Source organism: Bombina bombina, chromosome 7 (assembly GCF_027579735.1).
Source record: "Bombina bombina isolate aBomBom1 chromosome 7, aBomBom1.pri, whole genome shotgun sequence".
Taxonomy (NCBI): Eukaryota; Metazoa; Chordata; class Amphibia; order Anura; family Bombinatoridae; genus Bombina; species Bombina bombina.
The window spans coordinates 53,415,835-53,443,811 of NC_069505.1; the positions used below are offsets into that span (position 1 = coordinate 53,415,835).

Below are 27,977 nucleotides of genomic sequence, written 5' to 3' on the forward strand. Positions count from 1 at the left end.
AAAGGGGAAAAAAATCCTTTCCCATTTAGAGAAGGAAAATGACATGGAAAAACGACAATCTTAGGGAGAAAAAAAACTAACAAATCTCGTAACACAGCCTTATTATAAATTAAACCCCCTTAAGGAGTATTGCAAGAGTGTAACGTTGAGATTATAGTATGTAGAAAACAATCTACAGACGGAAGTGATCATTGAAGAACAAATTCAAAGATCACCACCTGCACAGGTACAAAAGTAACCCGATGCAACTACCTAAAAATAAAGTCTAAACTCCAAGAAGGAGCAGTAGAATGAACTCACCGGCCTGACCGCAGTCAGTGCCCCAGCAAAAGGAACTTAACTCCAGGAAGTTCAATGAACTTTTGGAACGCAGGACAAACAGGGTATCTAAAAAATGGCATGCAAGCCCACAATCTAGGGGCAAGGAACTGCAGCCGGGTTCAATCTGTAACCCTCCGCTAGCTAGACAGCTAAACTAACCCTCAGGCTAGTACAGCTAGATGTCCCAAACCAAGATTGTTCTAACAAGAAAAACTAGCTAGGCAGTCCCTTCTCTAGATCATCCTGGATGAAAAAAAGGAAAAAAAAAAACTGGAACTCAGTAGAGAGCCAGGACAATCTATCTCCACTCGACAAAGGGTGGACTTCCACACCTATGTGAGATGATGAGGAACCAGCTTGAGCTGAAGGAAAGGGCGTGACCCTTCAGAAAAAAAATTATCTTTCGGCTAAGACCATGCGACTTCTCGCAATCCGCCTCAGAGAATAATATCCCATGACGCAAGGAACCTTGACCTAGCAGATCCCTGCAATAAGGTACCTCCCATGTCGATGAAACGCCCCTAAACCGTGATACGGACTCACGGGCATCAACGGAGCAATCAGTCACACTGACTTATGCACCTGCTAGTATCGGGCCATTCTCAAAAAAGAGAGACATAGCTGAAAGGAGAAGGTTAAAATAGGCCAGTTAAGGATCCGGTAGCTCTGACTGAAAATCCTGACCACGACCCCCTAAAGGGAAACCTGGGATGTGTACGGACGCTCTGAGAATCTCGATCGGCTCCTCATTCAGATACAAACATACAAAACCCTTTAGATTGTCCGATTAAAGGACTGATTATAGTGAACATCCGTTCCAGAAGAGCCGTCCATAGAGTGGATCGCAGACAATGATCCGTAGTGGGCCTCCGCCCCCCACAAAACTCAAGACCCTTCCGTCTACGTAGGAGGAACTCTCTTTCACAGAAAAGGATCTACACACTGAGAGGTCACAAATGGTACAAATGGTACGAACCCAAAAGACCAAATCCTCAGAGTAGAATGCTCAACTGAGGAACCTTAGGAATAATCGGAAGGAAACTCCTGATCCACGGACCCCCATAGGGCACTCTCTTCCCACTGACAGGTAAGTGACAAAGTATAAAAAACCCCGGGAGAGCTAAAAGAAAACTCCCACAGGACAGGGAGAACCGACAAGACCCTGGAGATCGAGTTCCCCACCCGGTATTCCATGTAGGTCAGCTAAAACGGATTTACCAACACCATGCCGAAGTCTCGACCTCGGCTGAATAACTCATCCTCCACCACAGCGTCAATGAAGGCCAGAAGGGGGACTGGAGGGCATAACCCAATGTGGAAAACTCTAACTTTGCAGATCTGAAGAAAAATCTTCCTGTCTGTAAGACCAAATCAGTATCCAAGGGTGCACCCTGATGCCTACACCAGAAAACTCATGTCTAGATCAAACTCTGAGGATCGAAAAGACAAGAGAAAATCCCTAAACGTCTACTAGCAGACGATGGTAAGAAAACCAGAGCCTCCAAGACCCGGGAGCTACTATAAAAAAACTGGAAACAGGATACTGCCACATTAAACCCCCTATCCCAGAAAAAAAAACCTAGGATCAGAACAGGGATCACTGGATGATAAGGTCCCTAAGAACCAGATTTGTTCAAAAGGATGAAAACAGGAAATATATATTCTTCCTGAACAAAGGTAGAGAGAACCTTATATACTCCCTCAAGAAGGAGATCTAATAAGCTGTGCTTAATAACATAAAAACCAAATAGCACAGGAGGTCCATCCCCTTAAAGGTCCATGCACCAAAGTAATTTCACTGTGCGACGGTACTGGGACAATGACTTCAAAAAGTCACCTGCACCTTCCCTCTCTCTGCCGAAAGGCAAACCTCAAGAGAGGAAACAACTTGCTCAGAACAAATTATGAAGCCTAGCTCCGGCCTCTGGGACCCCTGGTTACAATATAATCCAGCACCAAGCGCCCACCCAAGATAGTATCTAAAACAGGTCCTGTCTGTCATCTAGGATAGATGGACCTGCTCTGTCTGTAGAAAGAAAGAGCAGACTTAACTAGTACCCAAAACAGGTCCTGCCTGTCAATTAGGATATGACATATCTGCCTGAACACCCAAGGGCTAAACAGAAAATTCTTAAGTTCCAGCAATGCTAGAAAAAATAGAATAATCCAAAAAAGCTCTGAGGCTTAAATGTTGTCAGGAATAGGATCTCCATCCCTCTCCACTCGTCTAGTCAAGATCGCTATCTGATTTAGAGGACTGAGAATCAACTGACAATTCCGTACTGGGAGCCTCTAGCATCACCAAAACCTCTCTCAGAAGTAAACTTAGGCGTGCCATTCTAAATCTAAACGCTAAATCCTCTTCAGTTGGCGGAATCAACTCAGCAAACTCAGACACTGGAGGTCCTACCTCTAAAGCCTCAGAGGGAACCGCATCCCCAGATGACTGATCAGATAAAATCGTCATTTTACACAATTGTCCCTGAGCAGGAGTGCATGGATTAACCCATTGCTTGCACGAAGCAGGGAGAGGTAAAATCGCTAAGGCCGTAGAGATGGCCATGAGGAACTGCACTGTAACCTCTGGTGGGACCACCCCTGCTAAGGAAAAACCGTGCTAGGTTAATAAAAACTGTGCAGCTCTTAAAATGAAAAACAACCTGTACCTTCTGTATCAGCCTATGAGCCCAAACGTCTCTTACACATAAGCAGTCAAAATCACATAACAAATATGATTACCCCCCCCCAACCCGATCAATCATGAATCGATCTTACCGGAATCTATGCCGTGGAACAGTAACAGGATCCTTCAAATTTTAACAGATGGTAGCGGCGCTTCTGACATGGACTTGCGTGAAGAAAGCAGGCAGTGAAACTTGTCAATGCTGATTGTTTAAGGAGCTGTTAATACGAGTCTGGATGGTTTTGCAGAAAGACTCTCCCTGTATCTCAATGCTCTCACTGAGAGGCTGACAAGACTACTTAAAACTCCAGTCCCATCTCGAAGGGCAGGTACCCTTCCTAAGGAACTACTCCAAAATCTCCTGACACTTCTCTGCCAACCTCCTGTGACGAAAGGCAAAGAATGACTGGGGGATGACGGAAGTGGGGGAGGTATTTAAGCCTTTGGCTGGGGTGCCTTTGCCTCCTCCTGGTGGCCAGGTTCTGTATTTCCCATAAGTAATGAATGAAGCTGTGGACTCTCCCCGTATTAAGAAGGAAAGCTATGTCAATTTCCACTACACCTGTACCATGTGGCAGCCATCAGCCAATCACAAATGCATATTGTATATTCTGTGAATTCTTGCTCATGCTCAGTAGGAGCTGGTGACTCAAAAAGTGTATATATAAAAAGACTGCACATTTTGTTAATGAAAGTAAATTGGAAAGTTGTTTACAATTGCTGCTCTATCTGAATAATGAAAGTTTAATTTTGACTTGAGTGTCCCTTTAAGGGACCTCACAGTACTGCCAAGACCTGTTATATAATTACGCCTAACAAAAGAGCTTTAGATCACCGGGCCCTAAGTGAGGAATCACAAACCTCTACTTACCTTCTGTTCATGATATTTAAAGTAACATGGAACACAATTTTTCTCTTACTTAAAAGACCACTAAATAAAGTAGAATTGAATAATGGACTAATCCTATATTATAAAAGGCCAGGTATGTTTGTCCGATGCAGTCATGTGCAGTAGAGACTGCAGCGTGTGACAAAAATACCTGGCCGTAAGGAAGGACCACTCAACGCTGTGAGAATCAAACAGCAGAGAGGGTGAACAGAAGCGGACATGACAGGGGCGTGGCTGAGCGTGGCCAGGTGGAAGGAACCGCTGCACTGCAGAAAATGGCCCGTGTAAACAGGCTTTAGGACTAGTACACAATAAAAAGACAATATAATAGCACTTCATTTGAATTTGAGCAGTAGAATATTTTCTGGCAAATTTCAAACTTAAAGGGACATGAAACCCAAAAATTTTATTTCATGATTCAGATAGAGAATAGAATTTTAAACAACTTTACAATTAACTTCTATTATTTAATTTGCTTCCTTTTTTATCCTTTATCTAGGAAAGCTCAGGAGCAGTAAAGAAACTAGGTTCTAGCTGTTGATTGGTGGATGCATATATATACTGATTGTCATTGGCTCACCCATGTGTTCATTTAGACCAATAGTGCATTGCTGTGCCTTCAACAAATGATACTAACAGAATGAAACAAATCAGATAATAGAAGTAAATTAGAAAGTTATTTCAAGTTGTATTCTCTATTTGAATCATGAAAGATTTTTTGGGGTTTCGTGTCCCTTTAATCCAACTTTCCCTCCTCCTGTATCATGTGACAGCCATCAGTTAAAATGCATATACTTTATGCACATGCTTAGTAGGAGTTGGAGCCTCAGAAAGTGTGCATATAAAAAGAGTGTGCACATTTTGATAATGGAAGTATATACGTTTTTTTAAATTGCTCTATCTGAATCATGAAACTTTAATTTTGACTTTTGCGTCCCTTTAACTCCTTATGCCTATTGGACGTAGTTAGTTTGACCAGTGTACCCTGTTGATGTAGTACCTATGTCAGTGGCGTATTTAGGATTTATGCTGCCCTAGGCACTCAAAATTCTACTGCCCCCCTCCAGGTTTTAAGCCTTTTTTAGACATAATATTTTTTTGTCAGGGTGCAACATGACTTTTTCTCTTTTGCGTTTCCAAATTTAATATGAGGACTTGAGAGAGAGAAGGAGGGAGATATAGCCGACGAGAGAGAGAAGGGAAGAGCAAATCAGCATATATCTATCTAGCACCTACCTATAATGAATTAATAAAAAAAAACTATTCATAGATCAGTGTTCACATTGTAAAAATAATTTAATCATTTCAAATTCATTAGGTTAACCAATACCCTTATAGAGAAATAAGCACAATTTTCTAGCAAATATTTAATAAAAAGATTTGGGCAACTAAAAGTCATGGGGTTAGGTATGTACTGTCTCTTTAATAGACTTCCGTATCATGTATCTGCTTTCTATTTGAGTTAATTCCTCCTGAATATAGGGAAAGAGCCGTTCATATAACTGCCATATGCAATGTCCCATATAGACAGAACTTGTCCCTGTGTTATGCTAGCTCCAGACTTTATCCTAACCAGACTGATTCTCCAAACGGAGCTCACCTGCTTGGAGTATTGGCAGCCTGTGCGGTTTGCATTGAGGGATATCATCCAAGTAATTAAACACCGTAATTATCATAGGTGCCATTTATATTCGTATTGTGCCATCATGATTAGCAGCAAAATGTTATGTATCCAAGGAACTATTGATGACTCACAACAGTAAAAGTCCCTTCTATCTCTAGGTAGGCAGTAATTTAATGAAACTACCGAAGTGGTTCTATAATTAGACCCCATATGAAGTAGGACATCAATCACACAAGGGTAAATACTTTGATCAGATGATTCTCATCCTCACTAGGTCCTGCGCTATACTGGGCTTCTTCCCGCTTCATTGTGTCATACAATGAAGCCGGAAGAAGCGCAGTAATAGAGATCAGTATAGCTTGAGGGGCGTGTCAAAGAGCCGTAGTGCTATGCTAACCAGATAGATTATGCGCCCAGACTCTGCTGCCCAGCCCAAGTCTTTCCCAAGTCTTTAGTTGCCCAGAGTAAGACAAAGTACACACGCTCCGTTATTACAAATACAAGCCGGCACAGAGGCTCTAAAAATTGCTACCCCTCTGCAAGCTGCCACCCTAGGCACGTGCCTAGTTTGCGTAGGCAGTTATACCCCCTGATCTATGTCCAACCTTCTGCCTCATGCTCTGATGCCATCTGTCAGCTTTGACAGCTAAGATTACAGACAGAGGCAGAGGGCATCTGCCTTCATATGGTAAGATAGCACCGATAATGCTCCTTTATCATATGAAGCCAGATTGCAGATACAGACAGTGACATAGACAGTGTAACTGTCTGTATTGGGTGTGGTGGTGCCATGGGTGGTGTGGAAGGAAAGGAGGGAGGAAGTGGAAGGTTCCCTATGCTAAAGAAAAGATTTTACTAGGAGGGAAGATCCACTACACCAGTGGTTCTCAACCCAAATGAACTCAAGGCCCTGTAAATTTTAGCTTAGCCGGACGTGTCCAGAGCCCTGTAGTGTATATGTGTGTGTGTGTGTATGTATCTATATATGTGTGTATATCTATCTATCTATATATAAAATAATGCATTGGTGTAAGTGGGCAAAGAAAATGAAATTTATTCTTACCTGATAAATTTGTTTCTTTTAAGATACAATGAGTCCACGGATTTCATCCTTACTTGTGGGATATCACCTCCTGGTCAGCAGGAGGAGGCAAAGAGCACCACAGCAGAGCTGTATATATAGCTCCTCCCTTCCCTCCCAGAGGTGACTGAAGTTTAACAAAAATAAAGACCTGTCTCATAAAAACAGGGTGGGCCGTGGACTCATCGTATCTTAAAAGAAACAAATTTATCAGGTAAGAATAAATTTCATTTTCTTTTAAAAGATACGATGAGTCCACGGATTTCATCCTTACTTGTGGGATACAATACCAAAGCTATAGTACACGGATGAAAAGGGAGGGACAAGACAGGGAATCTAAACGGAAGGCACCACTGATTGAAGAACTTTCCTCCCAAAAACAGCCTCAGACCAGGCAAAAGTATCAAATTTGGAAAATTTGGAAAACGTGTGAAGAGACGACCAAGTTGCAGCTTTGCAAATCTGTTCAACAGAAGCATCATTTTTGAATGCCCATGAGGAAGCCACAGCCCTAGTGGAATGAGCCGTAATTCATTCAGGAGGCTGCTGTCCAGCAGTCTCATATGCAAAACGGATGATACTCTTCAGCCAAAAAGAAAGAAAGGTAGCCGTAGCTTTCTGACCCCTACGTTTCCCAGAAAAAACAACAAACAAAGAAGATGATTGACGAAAATCCTTAGTTGCCTGTAAGTAAAACTTCAAAGCACAGACCACGTCCAAATTATGTAAGAGACGCTCCTTCTTAGAAGGATTAGGACACAAGGAAGGAACAACAATTTCCTGATTAATATTTTTATTTGAAACAACCTTAGGAAGAAAACCGGTTTTGGTTCGTAACACTACCTTATCGGAATGGAAAATAAGATAAGGAGAATCACATTGTAATGCCGAAAGCTCAGATACTCTTTGAGCAGAAGAAATAGCAACCAAAAATAAAACCTTCCAAGATAATAACTTAATATCTATGGAATGCATGGGTTCAAACGGAACCCCTTGAAGAACATTAAGAACTAAATTCAAACTCCAAGGAGGAGCAATTGGTCTAAATACAGGCCTGATTCTAGACAGAGCCTGACAAAAAGATTGAACATCTGGAACATCAGCCAGACGCTTGTGTAGTAAAATAGACAGAAATCTGTCCTTTTAAGGAACTTGCTGACAACCCTTTCTCCAATCCTTCTTGGAGAAAAGTCAAAATTCTGGGAATCCTAACCCTACTCCATGAGCAGCCCTTGGATTCACACCAATAAAGATATTTACGCCATATCTTATGGTAAATTTTCCTAGTAACAGGCTTACGTGCCTGGATCAAGGTATCAATGACCGAATCAGAAAACCCTCACTTAGATAAAATTAAGCGTTCAATCTCCAAGCAGTTAGCTGCAGAGAAATTAGATTTGGATGATGGAAGGGTCCCTGAATGAGGTGTCACAAATATCTCAGGATGTAGCTGCTAAGGGGTTAATTCTGTTTAGTTTGTGAACTAAAAGCAGTTTTTTTTAAAAAAAAAAAATAGCTGTGTACTGGGTTTGTTTGTGTTTTCTTTGATGTGCCAGAACCCCTCACAAATAGTTTCTAAAAGCCATTCCTCCAAATGTTATTGTGTATACATTGAGTCAATATGTCAGCTCCACAGTGCTTCTCCCCCATATCCTGATGAGGTCAATAAAAGGACATTGGTCTAATGCCTATATGTGTTTAAAGATAGGGGGGTTTCTTAGCCCGCCCAGGAGGGTGTGGTCAGTCAACCTGATCTATGGAAAAAAGGTATAAGGGTCTTGGGCTTAACAGTGAAATTTGTCATTCTTACAAGGGGAGCTGCTCTACAGAGTAAGGACCATCGTTTCATGCCAGCCCCTGGCACAGATCTTGAGACTAGGAAAGTATTCAATCTGTTTTTCTCCTCTTTTTATTTTAGCCTGTTTGCGTGTGTAATTTCATTTGTAACAACTTTTTTATTAATAATGCATTGTGCATAATATTTTTGGCATAATAAATAATTCCTTTATTAAGTTTGGCCTTTGTCTAATAATTGAACCACGTTACTGAAGGAGACTGGAATATTAGAACTGTATAATTTAGGTTATTTTCTACTAAATTGTGTTCAGAGAGTTAATGTGTAAGTCTGGGTTTTTCTTAGGATTTTCCCTTTAATAGATCCTAAGTGGTGGCAGCTATTGTAGTTAGTTTAGTGTGGGTGGCATTAAAGGGGAGTTTTGGGCATTTCTTTTACGTCTAGCACAGACTGGAGAGTGTTGTTAACACTTGCACCCACTGAACTAAATCACAAGCTGGCCTGGTGTGGCTAGATTGTGACCTATCAGTGAGAGTAGAAGGGGTCTGATAACCCTTTCTGTGCCAAATAAGTGACTGGCGCAGGGTTGGATAACCTTGGTTCGTCACAGAAGGTCTTTGCTCAATGGAAGCTTCCACGGTGTCTGAGATAACATGTCCACCAGATCGGCATACCAAATCCTGCGAGGCCACGCAGGAGCGATGAGGATCCCCGATGCCCTCTCCTGTTTGACTCGAGCAATCACCCGAGGAAGGAGAGCAAATAGAGGGAACACATAAGCTAGGCTGAAGGACCAAGGCACTGCCAAGGCATTTATCAGCTCGGCCTGGGGATCCCTGGACCTGGACCCGTATCTCGGAAGCTTGGCATTCTGACGAGATGCCATAAGATCCAACTCCGGCCTGGCCCATCTGAGAATCAGGTTGGAAAATACCTCCGATAGAGTTCCCATTCTCCCGGATGAAATGTGTGTTTGCTCAGAAAATCCGCTTCCCAGTTTTCCACACCTGGGATGTGGATCGCCGACAGATAACAAGAGTGAGACTCAGCCCACTGTATTATCTTGGCTACTTCTGTCATCGCTAAGGAACTCCTTGTTCCTCCCTGATGATTGATGTAAGCTACAGAATTGGGCCGAAGCCAACTGAGGCCAAGCCCGAAGCTCATTGAATATTGCTCTCAACTCTAGGCTATTGATGGGAAGTAGAGACTCTGCTCGAGTCCATACACCCTGAGCCCTCAGGGAGTTCCAGACTGCTTCCCATCCTATCAGGCTGGCGCCCGTTGTCACTATCACCCATGAGGGTCTGCGGAAGCATGTCCCCTGGGATAGATGATCCAGCGACAACCACCATAGAAGAGAGTCCCTTGTCTCCTGATCTAGATTTATTTGAGGAGACAAATTTGTATAATCTCCATTCCACTGTCTGAGCATGCTCAGTTGCAGAGGTCTGAGATGGAAACGAGCAAACGGAATGATGTCCATTGCCGCTACCATCAATCCAATTACCTCCATGATCAAAAAGATTTTCATGGATAGAGAGGCGATTAGAGTTCCCAAGAAAGGAACCCTTGTCTGTGGAACTAGCGAACTCTTTTCCAGATTCACCTTCCACCTGTGAGTCCTCAGGAAGGATAGAACAATGTCGGTATGAGACATTGCTAGCCGATAAGATGACGCCTGAATCAGAATATTGTCCAGATAAGTCGCCACTGCAATGCCCCGCGGTCTTAGAACCGTTAGCAGAGACCCCAGAACCTTTGTGAAAATTCTGGGTGCCGTGGCCAGACCGAAAGGAAGAGCCACAAACTGAAAATGTTTGTCCAGAAAGGCAAACCTCAGGAACTTGTGATGATCTCTGTGGATAGGAACATGAAGATATGAATCCTTTAGATCCACGGTAGTCATAAATTGACCCTCCTGGATCAATGGAAGAATGGTACGAATAGTTTCCATCTTGAAGGATGGAACTCTGAGAAACTTGTTTAGACTTTTGAGGTCTAAAATAGGTTAGAACGTTCCCTCTTTTTTGGGAACTACAAAGAGATTTGAATAAAACCCCTGTCCCTGTTCCTGTATTGGAACGGGACATATCACTCCCATGGAAGAGTGGTCTCCTACACAACGTAAGAACGCCTCTCTTTTTATCTGGTCTGCAGATAATCGAGAAGAGTTTCTGAACTCCAACTGATATCCCTGAGACACAATTACTAGTGTCCAGGGATCCTGAACATCTCTTATCCAAGCCTGGACGAAGAGAGAGAGTCTGCCCCCCCCCCACCAGATCCGGTCCCGGATCGGGGGCCGAACCTTCATGCTGACTTGGAAGCAGCAGTAGGCTTCTTGGATTGTTTACCCTTGTTCCAAGACTGGTTGGGTCTCCAAGTGGACTTGGTTTGTGAATAGTTCCCTTCCTGCTTAGAGGAAGAGGAAGGGGGAACTCCCTTGAAATTTCGAAAGGAACGAAAATTACTCTGTCGACCTCTCTCTTTGGACTTTTTATCCTGAGGGAGGAGAGGACCCTTGCCTCCTGTGATGTCAGAGATGATTTCCTTCAAGTCAGGCCCGAACAGGGTCTTCCCCTTGTAAGGTATAGCCAAAAGCTTAGACTTGGATGACACATCCGCAGACCAAGACTTCAGCCATAAGGCCCTGCGTGCTAAGATGGCAAAGCCCGAACTCTTAGCCGCCAATTTAGTATTCTGCAGAGAAGCATCTGTAATAAACAGGTTAGCTAACTTAAGAGTTTTAATCCTATCCTGTATCTCTTCCAAAGGAGTCTCAGTCTTAAGAGACTCTTCCAGAGCATCAGACCAATAAGCAGCCACACTGGTGACTGTAACAATGCAAGCCGCTGGTTGCAATAGGAATCCATGGTGAACGTAAATCTTCTTAAGAAGACACTCCAACTTCTTATCCATAGGGTCCTTGAAAGCACAACTATCCTTGATGGGAACAGTAATTCTTTTGGCCAGGGTAGAGATAGCTCCTTCTACTTTAGGGACCATCTGCCAAGAATCCCTAATAACGTCGGCTACAGGATACATCTTTTTAAAAACGGGAGGAGAGAAGCTGGTCTCTCCCACTCTTTTGCAATAATCTCTGAAGTCCTTTTTGGAACTGGAAAGACATCTGAGTAAGACGGAACTTCCATGTATCTGTCCAATTTACTCAATTTCTCTGGAGGAACCACTATTGAGTCACAATCATCCAGAGTAACCAACACCTCCCTCAGTAATAAGCGGAGGTGTTCAAGCTTAAACCTGAAAGAAACCACTTCAGAATCAGTCAGGGGCAAAGCACTTCCTGAGTCAGAAAGTTCACCTTCAGATAGGACTTCCGTACCCTCCAACTCAGAACCCCGGGATCGCCATACTAGTATCAGAGGCTGCATTGACCACATAATTGTCCCTTCTTGTACCCTTGCCGTGTGATATGGGAAGGGTAGATAACACATCAGAAAGAGTAGAGGACATCACTGCAGCTATGTCCTTTAAGGTAAAAGCAGCAGAAACTGGTGAAATGCATGGTCCCGCTTGAGTGGGCGTTAGGGGCTGTAACACTTGGGGAGAAAGTTGCGTCATACTCTGCATCTCATCCGTAGACTCTTGAGAAGCATCCGCCTTAGGCAAAGATTTATAAAAAAAAAATGTGTCTCTATAGTGTAAAGCCCTCTCAATGCATGAAGGGCAAAAAGGAACAGGAGGTTCCACAGTGGCATCCAAACACATGGAACATGTTACAGTCTGAATATCATCAGAATTCATGATAACAGAAAAGCAAGCAAAAAATTGGTCTTGTCCCTTTAAATTATATCGTTTCACAATTTATGGCCAAAATGTACAGTGCATAACAGTACAAACAAATATTTGCAGCATATAAGATCCTGACAAAATATTGTGCCTTTAAAAAATAAACAGTCTAACAATCTGTTTCGTTTTTAGTGTAAATCAGCTAGACGATTTCTAACATGGAATCAAGCAGCACCTCGCCTCAACAGCTCTGCTGAGGCACCTACCTGGCCCCACGGTCCACCGACCACTCTCAGGCCCAAGTCCGGATAGATCCTACAACGCCCAAGACCGCCTGCTTAGACCAACCATGCAGTCGTGGCGTCACTAGCGATAGCTCCTACAGACAGTCATTGCTTTCTGGGAAGTAAATGTACACTGCGCGGCTATTTTCCAAGCCCCAGGGCGCCAAGGGAAGCCCCGCCCTTTGTGGGCGTCACCTAAGCCATCCGAGAAGGAGCGCCGTAACCCTGCATAGTTTTAGCCAGCCGTAACAGACATGCGTTTGTCGCAATTAAAAAGTATGACAAAGTGTCACAAAAAAACACACAGCCATGAACCGGAGTCTCCAGTAACATATCCCCAGCGTCTGTCCCCAGTACACATTAGGTAGTGACCTTTAGGGAGCCCTCACAGTAAGAGTCCATTATATAAATTCAGACTTGTGAAAATATTAAACTATAGTGTTTGTTGACATGCCACATGACAACCCCCCACTCTGTTAACCAGGAAAGCCCTTCCCAGAGAGCCTATGTTTTCCCCAACAGATAGAAGTACAGTCATTTCTGAGATAGCAAGTGGCCCAGAAAAATAAAGACTGCACTTACCTCTATGCTGAGCGACAGCATGACACGTCTCACAGGATCAAGAGGTCTTCTCCCTCCTGTAGTTCTGTGGACACAGAAAGGCCTTAGTTAATATCTGCTAAGACCATCATCACCAGAAGGGCAGCACTAATATGGGAGGCGCAGTGAGGGTTAAGTCCCACCAGTTCCCATTGCTTTAAAGCCACCTGTAGCTCTACTCTAGAGGCTGAAAAAAGGAATACGGCTACACCCTATAATAAAATAGCACTCACTGGTACCATTTTAAAAATAATAAACTATTGATTGAAGAATCTAAACTAACACCTCACTTTACCTCTTCCTATCACTACCACAGGCAAAGAGAATGACTGGAGTGGGAGCGAAGGGAGGAGCTATATATACAGCTCTGCTGTGGTGCTCTTTGCCTCCTCCTGCTGACCAGGAGGCAATATCCCACAAGTAAGGATAAAATCCGTGGACTCATCGTATCTTTTACAAGAAAATATATACATCCATTGGTGTCAGTGGGCTAGTGCCCAGGTCCTGTCCTATCTGATCCTTGTCCCACACTGTCCTCCCACTGAACTGCGGCTATATGCGCACAGTACACACGCACATGTGCACTGGCACTCTGACAAGCCTTCCCGGTATTTCTTATGTGTGGAGTGGCAGGCATTTTAGGTCATGGCCCACCAGGAGAGCTGTCAAGGCTCAGTACTGGGCCGTGGCCTGGATGTTGAGAAACTAGGAACTACACTATATCAAGGGGGATATGAGAGGGGGCCCTACAGTATGATCGCTTGGGCAGGGTTGGTGGGGAGGGGGCCACTACATTACTGTAACAATCTTTTTATTAATAAAAAAACTAAAATTTATAACAAAATGTATGAAAACTGGGTACTGGCAGCTGCCAGTACCTAAGATGGTGGAGACCATTAGGAGGAGAGAGGGTTAGAGGGCTGTTTGGGAGGGATCATGGAAGTGGGAGGGTAAGGGGGATCCTACACTGCAGAAAATAAATATGTCTGCCAGTACCTAAGATGGTGGTGAGGAGTGGGGATGGAGCTGTTTGGGAGGGATCAGGGAGCTGGAAGGTGTCAGGTGGAGGGTAATACCTATATTATTATACTATTACCCTTACCAGCTAATTAAAGGGATAGTAAAGTCCAAATTAAACTTTCATGATTATGATAAGGCATGTAATTTTAAACAACTTTCTAATGTACTTTTATAATCAAATTTGCTTTGTTCTCTTGGTATTCTTAGTTAAAATATAAACCTAGGTAGGCTCATATGCTAATTTCTAAGTCCTTGAAGGCCGCCTCTCATCTGAATGCATTTGACAGTTTTTCACACCTAGAGGGCGTTAGTTCACGTGTTTTATATAGATAACACTGTGCTCACGCATGCGAAGTTATTTAAGAGTCAGCACTAATTGCCTGAAATGCAAATCTGTCAAAAGATCTGAGATAAGGAGGCAGTCAACAGAAGCTTAGATACAAGGTAATTACAGAGGTAAAAAGTATATTTCTATAACAGTGTTGGTTATGGGAAACTAGGGAATGGTAAATAAAGGGATTATCTATCTTTTTAAACAATAACATTTTTGGTGTTTACTATCACTTTAACCCCTTCACTGCAGGAAAGTGTGGTGCGCAGCTGCAATTAGCGGGCCTTCTAATTACAAAAAAACAATGGCAAATCCAGGTATGTCTGCTATTTTTGAACAAAGGGGATCCCGGGGAAGCTTTTACAACCATTTGTGTTATGACTGCACAAGCGGTACATAAATAATTTCAGTGAGAGTTGAGCGTTGAGCCTCTAGGTACACTGACTATAGTTGCTGCCAATCACATTTTTTCCAACTTTATTTGTCAATCTCCCAGGATCAGTGGGAATATTTTTCTTTCCCTTGTTTTTTCCTCTCTCAACAGCTAACACTTGCCTTTTTGCATCACTTTAAATTGTTTTGACCCAAAACTAGTTCAATGTTTCATTGTCCTCTTATTGGATTGGATATCTAACTCACTATATATATGTGTATATATATATATATATATATATATATTTCTCTCTTCCTCTCCACTCACACGTCACTCCACCTCCCTCCTAACTCTTAATCTCGCTGTCTATGGACAAATACGTCAATACTCACAAAATCAAATCCTTAAGTATGCCTCCTAAACAGAAGGATAACAAATCTTGTAACAGCCTAGACAGCAATGAAACTAGCCAATTAGACAACCCAAATCCTACACAAACCCATATTGACACAAATATCTTAGTTAAACAAATAGCTGACTTGTTCTTGCCTCAATTTAATGCCTTAAAGTCTGAACTATCACAGTTTTCCAGTGAAATTAATCTCTTTTCAAATAGAGTCACTGAACTAGAAAAAAAGGACTTCAGATTTAGAAGACACTCATAACTCACAGCAAGAAATTATAAAATCACAAAACTAATCTATAGAATCCTTACAACTTTGACTGAACGAGTTAGAAGACAGATCATGTAGAAATAACAAGAGTTATAAGACTGCTAGAAAATACAGAGTATGCAGATTTGATAGAATTTGCTTCAACAACACTACCGAGAGCCATAGATATCCCAGAGCTACATATTCCATTTGCAATAGAAAGAGCTCATAGACTTGGTAACATATTTTCTAAAAATAATGTATCGCCTATAAAAAGACCAATTATTTTTACATTTCTGAACTATCAGGACAAACTCTGAGTACTTGCGCACTATCGTAAGCTTACCGCTCTTGAATTAAATCAGGAGCGTGTCCTGATACAGGTATACCCCGCTTATACAGCAGGTTAGGGACCGGAGTCCCGCTGTAAAGTGAAAACCGCATTAAAGTGAGTCAAGGCATTTTTCACTTGTCTTTCACGTCAGTGTGTTTAAAAGCTTACAAACATGTTTGAACTAACATATATAGGTGTGCAATAGTGCTAAGTTTAGTTTAACACTAGCACAACACAGTACAGTACTGTATTCAGTTATGCAGACAGTATAAAGGGACAAATATACTGTATACAAGTACTGTACAGTAGTATGTGCTGTATTGCTTACCTTTGCTTATGATTCATCATCTGAGGGGCATATCTAACAATGTGCGAGCGGACATTACATGATGTAGAGTATCATGTCCGCTGCACATCGATAAATGCTGACAGCATACGCTGTCAGCATTTATCATTGTACAAGCAGCTCACCAGAATTGCTTGTGCAATATCGCCCCCTGCATATTTGCAGCCAATTGGCTGCTAGTAGGAGGTGTCAATCAACCCGATCATATTCGATCTGATTGATTTCTGTCCGCCACCTCAGAGCCTCATTCGGAGCTTGATAATTCGGCCCCTGAGTCTTCAATGTACATCAGTTTTGAAGGTGGAGAACTTGACAAAGATTCATCAGGTCTTGATGTTGAAGGTGATGATGATGGCTGTATGATAATACGATAGCAAAGAGGTTTGCTTCATGGACTGACGCTTCCTTTCTCGGGGTATTTCTTCATAACATGCAATTCCGTTTGACACAATTTTATTAACTGAAGGACTTCTTTCAAAATTCCCATCAATCTGCTCCAAACCTGACAATCCCTTTTCAATTAAACTGACATATTCCTCCAATTTTTTTGTTGGCATTTCTCTAATGCAAACTGAGTCTTCCTCAGTAGAACCATCTGTTTCAAGAAACCATCTTCTATGCTCTTCAATCATAATCAAATCTTCATCTGTCAATGGCTGGTCATGAGATGCAAGTCATTCTGTAACATCTTCAGGCACCACTTCCAGTTCCAGTTGTCTAGCCATGTCCACAACGCTAGCATTGACTTCTTCTACCGTAGTCTCAAAGCCGGGAATATCATCCATAAAGGTGGGGATTAGCTTTTTCCACACACGTCTCAATGCTGATTCTGAAACTTCGTTCCAGGAATCTCTAATTGCTTTAATAGCATCTAGAATTGTAAATACTTTCCAGAAGTTCTTTGTAGCAGCATCAGATGCATCGCTATCTAAGGCAGCAGTAAATGTCTTCTTCAAATAATATGCTTTGACGGTTGCAATCACTCCCTGTTCCTTAGGCTGAAGAATAGATGTGGTGTTTGCAGGCAAGAAAACAACTTGAATCTCATTGTAGATTTCCATTAAAGCTCGTGCATTGTCAGTAAGCATTAAAATTTTAATGGGAATTTTTTTTCCTTGCAGTAGGTTTCAACTGTGGGTTTAAAATAATCCGTAAACCATGTTGTAAATAGACTTGCAGTCATCCAGGCTTTAGTGTTTGATTTGTAGTAAACAGGCAGGCTAGATTTAGCATAGTTTTTCAGAGCCCTGGGATTCTCAGAATGATAGATCATCATAGGCTTCAGCTTCAAATCACCAGCTGCATTAGCACCTAAAAGCAGTGTTAGTCGATGCTTTGCAGCTTTGAATCCTGGCATTAACTTTTCCTCCTTTGCAATGAATGTCCTAGATGGCATTTTTTTCCAGAAAAGGCCGGTTTCATCAACATTCAATATTTGCTGCGTGGTGTAACCACCATCTTCTATAATTTTTAGCCAGCTCTTCTGGAAAAGCCTCTGCAGATTCAACATCTGCACTAGCTGCTTCCCCTTGCACTTTAATGTTGTGCAGATGACTTCTTTCCTTAAACCTGTTAAACCAACCTCTGCTAGCTTCAAAATGTTCATCTTTAGCACTCGCACCTCTTTCAGCCTTCATTGCATTAAACAAGAATAGTGCTTTGGATAATGGTTTGGCTTAAAGGCGCATTGTGGTTGGTTTGGTCTTCTATCCAAACCACTAGCAGCTTCTCCATTTCAGCAATAAGTTTGTCTCTCTTGCAAATCCCTTTTGTGTGCACTGGAGTAGCACTTTTTACTTCTTTTAACTATTTTCTTTTAGCGTTCACCACTGTGCTAACTGTTTGGCGAGCCAAACCTAACTTGTGGCCTATATCAGAGTTGGACATGCCTAGCTCACTCATCTTTATCATTTCCAACTTTTTATTCAATGTAAGAGGCTTATATTATCAATAAATAAAACAACAAAGACTAAAATACAAAACAAAGATGATACTGGGAGTGAATTTTGAAATTATGAAAAAAAAACATATAAAAAAAACAAAGGTTGTCTGCTCCTATTGCAATGATTGGCTTACCTTGAATAGTACAGGTAAGAATCTCATATGCCTCCTTCATCTCATATGCCTATACCATACCATAACATAAAACATAACCTAATGTACTCTACTGTACCTGTACTGTATGCCAGATCCTTATTTTATGTGGAGATCTGACACCATGCCATACAGTACTAAAGTAGGTTATGTTTTATGGCATAGTATAGGCATATGAGATGAAGGAGGCATATGAAATGCTTACCTGTACTATTCAAGGTAAGCACAAAGGTATTAAAACAATAATAAGCAGTACAGAACTTATACAGTAACACTGCATATACTGGTACCTGTACCTTTAATGACCAAACAAATACTGCTTGTAAAGAACTTGTGTGTACAGTACTAATGCACTTTTCAAATTATCCTGTACAGTACAATACTACACAGTTCTAGCAACCCCAACAGAGTCTTGCCAGCGCACGATGTAATAAGCGAGACTGCATGCAATTTTGTGCAATCTCCTGACTCGCGGTCAATGTTAAAGTGCCGCGCTGAGAAACGACTTCTGGGTTTGCGGCGGCAGCGCCGTATTAGCAAATCGCTGTAATGGGCTGAGATCAATACCTTGTGTTGTCTACTAGTGACAAAGGGTTAGGGGAAAAGGCCCGAAACATGTTTGGCACTTGAATATTTGTTCAGACTTTGGATACTGTACTTTCTACCTTTTAAACTGTTTTTCAATCAATACAGAATTTTTACTTTTATCCTGATGTCCTTTGGATGGAGGTGTGGACTCACTTGGATTATACATAAATATATACATATATATATATATATATATATATATAGACACACACACAGAGAGAAGCACACTCACAGGAACGAACAACCAGCTCAATATCATTGTTAGCCTGTTCTATGGCGATTTACCAACTGGGTGCAGCTTCTTTTATCCCAGTAATGCTTTTCACAGAGAAGAACTTTCCTGTAGTATATCAGTCTGATCCCGCCTATTACGATCAGTTCAGCGCCAAAATACCAGGCATTGCCTCTCTGAACAAGGAACACAGCAACCCCAGACGACGATTGTTTGGGCCTTCATTGGGCCTCATCAGTAAGGTGTAGCCAAATTATTCTAAGCACACTGAGCAAGAAGTCCACATCTGGTTGCCCCTTTTTCCCATAGGGAGACTAAATACACACACAGAGAAGCACACTCACAGGAACGAACAACCAGCTCAATGCCATTGTTAGCCTGTTTTATGGCAATTTACTACCTGGGTGCAGCTTCTTTTAGCCCAGTAATGCTTTTCACAGAGTAGAACTTTCCTGTTGTATATCAGTCTGATCCTGCCTATTACGGTCAGTCCAGCACCGAAATACCAGGAAAAAGTCCAAGTATGAATCCGTTCTCCTAAAGTCAACCACCTAGCTGTTTAACTTGAAAATAATAGTGATCCAACAAAAGCAGCAACAAGCTAGGATTTGCATCAAAACAAAAAAGGAAATTTATGCTTACCTGATAAATTGATTTCTTCTACGATACGACGAGTCCACGGATTCATCCTTTACTTGTGGGATATTATCCTCCTGCTAACAGGAAGTGGCAAAGAGCACCACAGCAGAGCTGTCTATATAGCTCCTCCCTTGACTCCACCCCCCAGTCATTCGACCGAAGGTATAGAAAGAAAAAGGAGAAACTAAAAGGTGCAGAGGTGACTGAAGTTTTAAACAAAAAAATATAATCTGTCTTAAATTGACAGGACGGGCCATGGACTCGTCGTATCGTAGAAGAAATCAATTTATCAGGTAAGCATAAATTTCCTTTTCTTCTACAAGATACGACGAGTCCACGGATTCATCCGTTACTTGTGGGATACAATACCAAAGCTACAGGACACGGATGAACGGGAGGGGTAAGACAGATACCTAAACAGAAGGCACCATTGCTTGAAGAACTTTTCTCCCAAAAATAGCTGCAGAAGAAGCAAAAGTATCAAATTTGTAGAATTTAGAAAAAGTATGAAGCAAAGACCAAGTCGCCGCCTTACAAATCTGTTCAACAGAGGCCTCATGTTTAAAAGCCCATGTGGAAGCTACCGCTCTAGTAGAATGAGCTGTAATACGTTCAGGAGGCTGCTGGCCAGCAGTCTCATAAGCAAAACGGATTATGCTTCTCAGCCAAAAAGAAAGAGAAGTTGCCGAAGCCTTTTGGCCTCTCCTCTTTCCAGAGTAAACAACAAACAATGCAGATGTTTGACGAAAATCCTTAGTAACTTGCAAATAAAACTTTAAAGCACGAACCACGTCAAGATTGTATAACAGACGTTCCTTCTTTGAAGAAGGATTAGGACACAGTGACGGAACAACAATTTCCTGATTGATATTACTATTAGATACTACCTTAGGAAGAAACCCAGGTTTGGTACGCAAAACTACCTTATCTGCATGGAAGATCAGATAAGGGGAATCACACTGTAAGGCAGATAACTCTGAAACTCTTCGAGCCGAAGAGATAGCTACTAAAAACAGAACTTTCCAAGATAAAAGCTTGATATCTATGGAATGCAAGGGATCAAACGGAACCCCTTGAATAACTTTAAGAACTAAATTTAAACTCCATGGCGCAGCAACAGGTTTAAACACAGGCCTGATTCTAACCAAAGCCTGACAAAATGCCTGAACGTCTGGAACATCAGCCAGACGCTTGTGCAAAAGAATAGACAGAGCAGAAATCTGTCCCTTTAAGGAACTAGCCGATAATCCCTTTTCCAATCCTTCTTGGAGAAAGGATAGTATCCTAGGAAACCTGACCTTACTCCACGAGTAACCCTTGGATTCACACCAATGAAGATATTTACACCATATCTTATGATAGATTTTCCTGGTGACGGACTTTCGAGCCTGAATCAAGGTATCAATGACCGACTCGGAGAAACCACGTTTTGATAAAATCAAGCGTTCAATCTCCAAGCAGTCAGACGCAGAGAAATTAGATTTGGATGTTTGAATGGACCTTGGAGTAGAAGGTCCGGCCTCAAAGGCAGAGTCCATGGTGGAAAGGATGCCATGTCCACCAGATCTGCATACCAAGTCCTGCGTGGCCACGCAGGTGCTATCAAAATCACTGAAGCTCTCTGCTGCTTGATCTTGGCAATCAGATGAGGGAGGAGAGGAAATGGTGGAAACACATAAGCCAGGCTGAAGGACCAGGGCACTGCTAGAGCATCTATCAGCGCTACCTGGGGATCCCTTGACCTGGACCCATAACAAGGAAGCTTGGCGTTCTGACGAGACGCCATCAGATCCAGTTCTTGTTTGCCCCATAGTTGAATCAGCTGGGCAAATACCTCCGGATGGAGCTCCCACTCCCCCGGATGAAAAGTCTGACGACTTAGAAAATCCGCCTCCCAGTTCTCTACTCCTGGGATATGGATAGCTGAGAGATGGCAAGAGTGAACCTCTGCCCATAGAATTATCTTGGAAACCTCCATCATTTCCAGGGGACTCCTTGTTCCCCCCTGATGGTTGATATAGGCTACAGTCGTGATATTGTCCGACTGAAATCTGATGAACCTGGCCGCAGCTAGTTGAGGCCAAGCCTGAAGAGCATTGAATATCGCTCTTAGTTCCAGAATGTTTATCGGAAGGAGGGCTTCCTCCTGAGTCCATGAACCCTGAGCCTTCAGGGAGTTCCAGACTGCGCCCCAGCCCAGAAGGCTGGCACCTGTCGTCACTATAGTCCACTCTGGCCTGCGGAAACTCATTCCACTGGACAGATGGACCCAAGATAACCACCAGAGAAGAGAATCCCTGGTCTCTTGATCCAGATTTAACAGAGGAGACAAATCTGTGTCCCCATTCCACTGGTTGAGCATGCAAAGTTGCAGTGGTCTGAGATGTAGGCGGGCAAACGGAACTATGTCCATTGCCGCTACCATTAGGCCGATCATTTCCATACACTGAGCCACTGACGGCCGAGAAGTGGAATAAAGAACACGGCAGGAAGTTAGAAGCTTTGATATCCTGACCTCTGTCAGAAAATTTTTCATTTCTACTGAATCTATCAGAGTTCCTAGGAAGGAAACTCTTGTGAGAGGAGAGAGAGAACTCTTTTCTCTGTTCACTTTCCACCCCTGAGACCTCAGAAAGGCCAGAACAATGTCCGTATGGGACTTGGCGATTTGAAAAGTCGACGCCTGGATTAGAATGTCGTCTAGGTAAGGAGCCACCGCTATGCTCCGCGGCCTTAGAACCGCCAGAAGGGACCCTAGAACCTTCGTAAAGACTCTTGGCGCCGTGGCTAACCCGAAGGGAAGAGCCACAAACTGGTAATGCCTGTCTAGGAAGGCAAACCTGAGGAACTGATGATACTCTCTGTGAATTGGAATGTGGAGATAAGCATCCTTTAAGTCCACGGTAGTCATATATTGACCCTCCTGGATCATAGGGAGGATGGTTCGGATTGTCTCCATCTTGAAAGATGGGACCCTGAGAAATTTGTTTAGGATCTTGAGATCCAAGATTGGTCTGAAAGTCCCCTCTTTTTTGGGAACTATAAACAGGTTTGAATAGAAACCCTGCCCCTGTTCCTCTCTTGGAACTGGGTGGATCACTCCCATAACCAGTAGATCTTGAACGCAACGTAAGAATGCCTCTCTCTTTATCTGGTTTGCAGATAGTTGTGAGAGATGAAATCTCCCCTTTGGAGATGAACCTTTAAATTCCAGAAGATATCCCTGGGAAACAATCTCTAGTGCCCAGGGATCCTGGACGTCTCTTGCCCAAGCCTGAGCAAAGAGAGAAAGTCTGCCCCCTACTAGATCCGGTCCCGGATCGGGGGCTACTCCTTCATGCTGTCTTAGAGGCAGAAGCAGGTTTTTTGGCCTGCTTCCCCTTGTTCCAAACCTGGTTAGGTCTCCAGACTGGTTTGGACTGGACGAAATTTCCCTCTTGTTTTGTATTAGAGGAAGCTGAAGCTGCGCCACTCTTGAAGTTTTGAAAGGAACGAAAATTATTCTGTTTGGTCCTTAACTTGTTGGACCTATCCTGAGGAAGGGCGTGACCTTTTCCTCCAGTAATATCAGAAATGATCTCCTTCAGACCAGGCCCGAATAGGGTCTGTACCTTGAATGGGATGTTAAGAAGTTTAGACTTTGAAGTAACGTCTGCTGACCAGGACTTAAGCCATAGTGCCCTACGTGCCAAAATGGCAAAACCTGAATTCTTAGCCGTTAGCTTGGTTAATGAAAAATGGCGTCAGAAATAAAGGAATTAGCTAATTTAAGAGCTTTAATCCTGTCTAAAATATCATCTAACGGGGTTTCCACCTGTAGAGCCTCCTCAAGAGACTCGAACCAAAAAGCCGCTGCAGCAGTAACTGGGGCAATGCATGCAAGAGGCTGGAGAATAAAACCTTGATGGATAAAAATTTTCTTAAGGAGACCCTCCAATTTTTTATCTATAGGATCTAGGAAAGCACAACTGTCCTCGACGAGGATAGTTGTATGCTTAGCTAGGGTAGAGACTGCTCCCTCCACCTTATGGACCGTCTGCCACGAGTCCCGTATGGCGGCATATATGGGAAACATCTTTTTAAAAGCAGGAGGGGGAGAGAACGGCACACCTGGTCTATCCCATTCCTTAGTAATAATTTCCGTAAACCTCTTAGGGACTGGAAAAACATCAGTGTAAACAGGCACTGCAAAGTATTTGTCCATCTTACACAATTTCTCCGGAACTACAATGGGTTCACAGTCGTCCAGAGTCGCTAAAACCTCGCTAAGCAATAAGCGGAGGTGTTAGAGCTTAAATTTAAACGCTGTCATTTCAGAATCAGACTGAAGCAACGCCTTCCCTGAATCTGAAATGTCACCCACAGATAGAAGCTCACCTGCCTCTGCTTCTGAGTATTGTGAGGGTATATCGGACACAGGTATTAAAGCGTCAGAAAGCTCTGTATTAGTTCTAGCCCCAGAGCTGTCTCGCTTTCCTTGTAACCCTGGCAGTTTGGACAATACCTCTGAGAGGGTAGCATTAATAACTGCCGCCATGTCCTGTAAGGTAAAAGATTTAGACGCGCAAGATGTACTTGGCGTCATTTGTGCGGGAGTTATAGGTTCTGACACATGGGGAGAGCTAGATGGCATAATCTCCCTTTTTTCAGTCAGAGAATCCTCTCGAGATAAATCTTTAAGCGCCATAATATGGTCTTTATAGTTTATAGAAATTTCAGTACATTTGGTACACATTCTAAGAGGGGGGTTCCACAATGGCTTCCAAACATATTGAACAAGGAGTTTCCTCTATGTCAGACATGTTTAACAGACTGGTAATGAGACAAGCAAGCTTGGAAAACACTTTAATAAAGGTGAAACAGCAATTAAACAAAAACGTTACTGTGCCTTTAAGAGAAAAAAACTAACACTTAAACTGCAAAACAGTGTAAAAATATAGTAAAGCTTTCGAAATTTTTACAGTGTGCGTAAGGGACTAAAGCAACATTGCACCCACTTGCAAATGGATGATTAACCCCTTAGCCCCCAAACCAGATTTAAAAAACTTCAACCACTGGTAAAAGACAGTTGAGCACCTTGCCACAGCTCTGCTGAGGCTCCTACCTGCCCTCAAATACGATTTAGAGAAGAAACAAACCCTTTATAATGGTCTTCAGATGCCAGAGGACTCCTCTAGGGAAGCTGGATGTCTCAGTCTGAAGGAAACTGCGCATCTAGAGTGTGAAAATAGGCCCCTCCCACCATGTACTGGATGTCAGAGGGGCCTTAAGAAAATACTCCTAGGAGTATCTGACTAGCCATGTGGAAAACTAGGCCCCAAATAAAGACTTATCTCCCTCAGAGAAAAAAACGTCCTATTTATGAAACATGTAAACGTTTTGTCACTAAGTAATATGAGTATTAACATGAGTATTACCCTGTTTTGTAAGCATGATCCCAGTCGTTGTTAAATCACTGCATCTAGCTTACCTCAAATACACAAGGCTCTGTCAGCATTTTCTAGAACTTATTCATTTCTCTAGAAATAAAATACTGAACATACCTCAAAGCAGGTAATCTGCAGACCGTTCCCCCAACTGAAGTTTTCCCATACTCTTCAGTTATGTGTGAGAACAGCAATGGACCATAGTTACAAACCGCTAAGATCATCCATCTCCAGGCAGAATTCTTCTTCTAATTTCTGCCTGAGAGTAAAACAGTACAACGCCGGTACCGTTTAAAAATAACAAACTCTTGATTGAAGGTAACACTACACTAAGTCACCACATATCTCTTGATACTTCCTATCTTGTCGAGAGTTGCAAGAGAATGACTGGAGGTGGGGGTTAGGGGAGGAGCTATATAGACAGCTCTGCTGTGGGTGTCCTCTTGCAACTACCTGTTGGGAAGGAGAATATCCCACAAGTAATGGATGAACCCGTGGACTGGATACACCTTACAAGAGAAACAGAATTTCCCAAGATAGAAGTTTAATAACTATGGAATGCATGGGTTCAAACAGAACCCCTTGAAGAACATTTAGACTAAATTCAAACTCCATGGCAGAGCAACAGGTTTAAACACAGGCTTGATTCTAACTAAAGCCTGACAAAACGACTGAACGTCTGGAACATCTGCCAGACGCTTGTGTAGTAAGATTGACAAAGCAGAAATCTGTCCCATTAAGGAACTAGCTGTCAACCCCTTCTCCAATCCTTCTTGGAGAAAGGACAAAATCCTAGGAATCCTGATCTTACTCCATGAGTAGCCTTTGGATTCGCACCAATAAAGATATTTACGCCATATCTTATGGTAAATTTTCCTAGTGACAGGCTTTCGAGCCTGAATCAAGGTATCAATGACCGACTCAGAGAATCCCCGCTTAGATAAAATCAAGCGTTCAATCTCCAGGCAGTCAGTTGCAGAGAAATTAGATTTGGATGTTGGAACGGACCATGAATGAGAAGGTCCTATCTCTGTGGCAGTTTCCACGGTGGCAGAGATGACATCTCCACCAGGTCTGCATACCAAGTCCTGCGTGGCCACGCAGGCGCTATCAAGATTACCGAAGCCCTCTCCTGTTTGATTCTGGCAATCAGGCGAGGAAGGAGAGGAAAAGGCAGAAACACATAAGCCAGGTTGAACGACCAAGGTGCTGCTAGAGCATCTATCAGTACTTGCTTGAAGAAAATAAAAACTAACATTTTATCACCTCTTTCACTTTACCCTTCCTATTACTTAGTATAGGCAAAGAGAATGACTGGGGGGTGGAATCAAGGGAGCAGCTATATAGACAGCTCTGCTGTGGTGCTCTTTGCCACTTCCTGTTAGCAGGAGGATAATATCCCACAAGTAAAGGATGAATCCGTGAACTCGTCGTATCTTGTAGAAGAAAGTCAAATTTATTGACGTATCGGGGATATATTTTCCCCTTCTTCAGAATAACTTCATCACACAAACATGGTGCTTATATAGTGCTCAAACAAATTAGTTACCTCCTCCTTCCTGTGAAAAAAGGCGCCAAAACTTACATAATTTCCGGTATTACGTTACATACATGTGCTCAATGAACTGGAAGCTACCTTTCTTTCAATTCCGGTGCATGAGTAACAATATATTAAGTGACTTAGAACATCTAAAAATTCTCTTCACATCATATTCATCAATGTACTGAGTCTACTTTAAACAAAAATAGGCATACAACTCGAAGCCATGTGTTATATCCATATATTACGTCACAACCGTTTTTCAGATACTGGAACTTGCGTTACGCATCACTTCCGGTCAATGCCGTGTTTGTGTACAAACAATGACTTCAATTTTAACAAAACCTAAATCTCCATTATGTTCAGGTATTATATATATATATATATATATATATATATATACACAGTATATTTATATATATGCGTGTATTTTTTTATCTGTTGTATGCATTCGTATATCCGGAAATGTATTTAAATTGTGATCAAACTGTGTACACTTAGTGATATAATAGCAAAACATAAGTATTCATACACAACATTATAATCACACTATACACAAGTATTGGTCCAGAAAAAAGATCTCTATGTAACACCTCCTATTACATTAATTCTCACTAAATGACATTTTAAATCTAACTGTAGTGTTAGTGTTATTGTATTGATGAAACCAATGTTCCAAACTTTCTATACTTCCTCTCCAAATCAACAAAATGTCACCTATGTACCTCTTATAAAAAAAATCACTTTAGGTACATCCCTTGACCACAAAAACTACCACTAAAATTAAATGGGTCAAATTTACTTTGCCAGAGACATAAAATCCCTTTATTGGCACTTTTTATTTAAATTGAAAATATTCTTTCACCTTCAATTGCCTTTGAAATGTGTACATATCTATCATGAATTTAAGCTCTGTCACTCTCTTGTAGGGAACATATGATAGGCCTTTATTTAACAAACTTGTCTCCATATCAGTGAGAGTGTGAGAGCTTAGATTAATGACAATGTTGTTCTCCTCAGTTATCTGCCTCTGCGGGTGGGTCTGTGTGTGACCCTTCTGCGTCCTGATGAATGGTCGCCTATACCACCTCCTCAAGAACGTGTTTGAACCCCTAAAAAAGTTCTGTCATCTGTTGTTGTCTGGTCAGTGGATGTGTGTCTGTACTATCTTGTACTCCACTTCTAATTTCCCTAACGGTGTCAGCAGAATCTCCCCCACTTGAATCCATAGTATTAAATTTTAATTGTCTGGGTCGTTGTCTCCTTTGTGGTCTCCCTTCACTAGAATTGGTCAACCATCTATAGACTCTTCCTTTAGATAATCTCTTTCTTACCCAAACCCCAGTTTTGCACAAATAACACAGTTATAAT

The 27,977-nt window shown here is 42.2% G+C and overlaps 1 protein-coding gene across 6 annotated transcripts in view; it reads right to left on the reverse strand.

Moving 5' to 3' along the window:
* The window catches only part of LOC128665868 (pre-mRNA-processing factor 39), a 727,810-nt gene that overhangs the window by 221,201 nt on the left and 478,632 nt on the right, over positions 1 to 27,977 (reverse strand). The window lies entirely within an intron of this gene.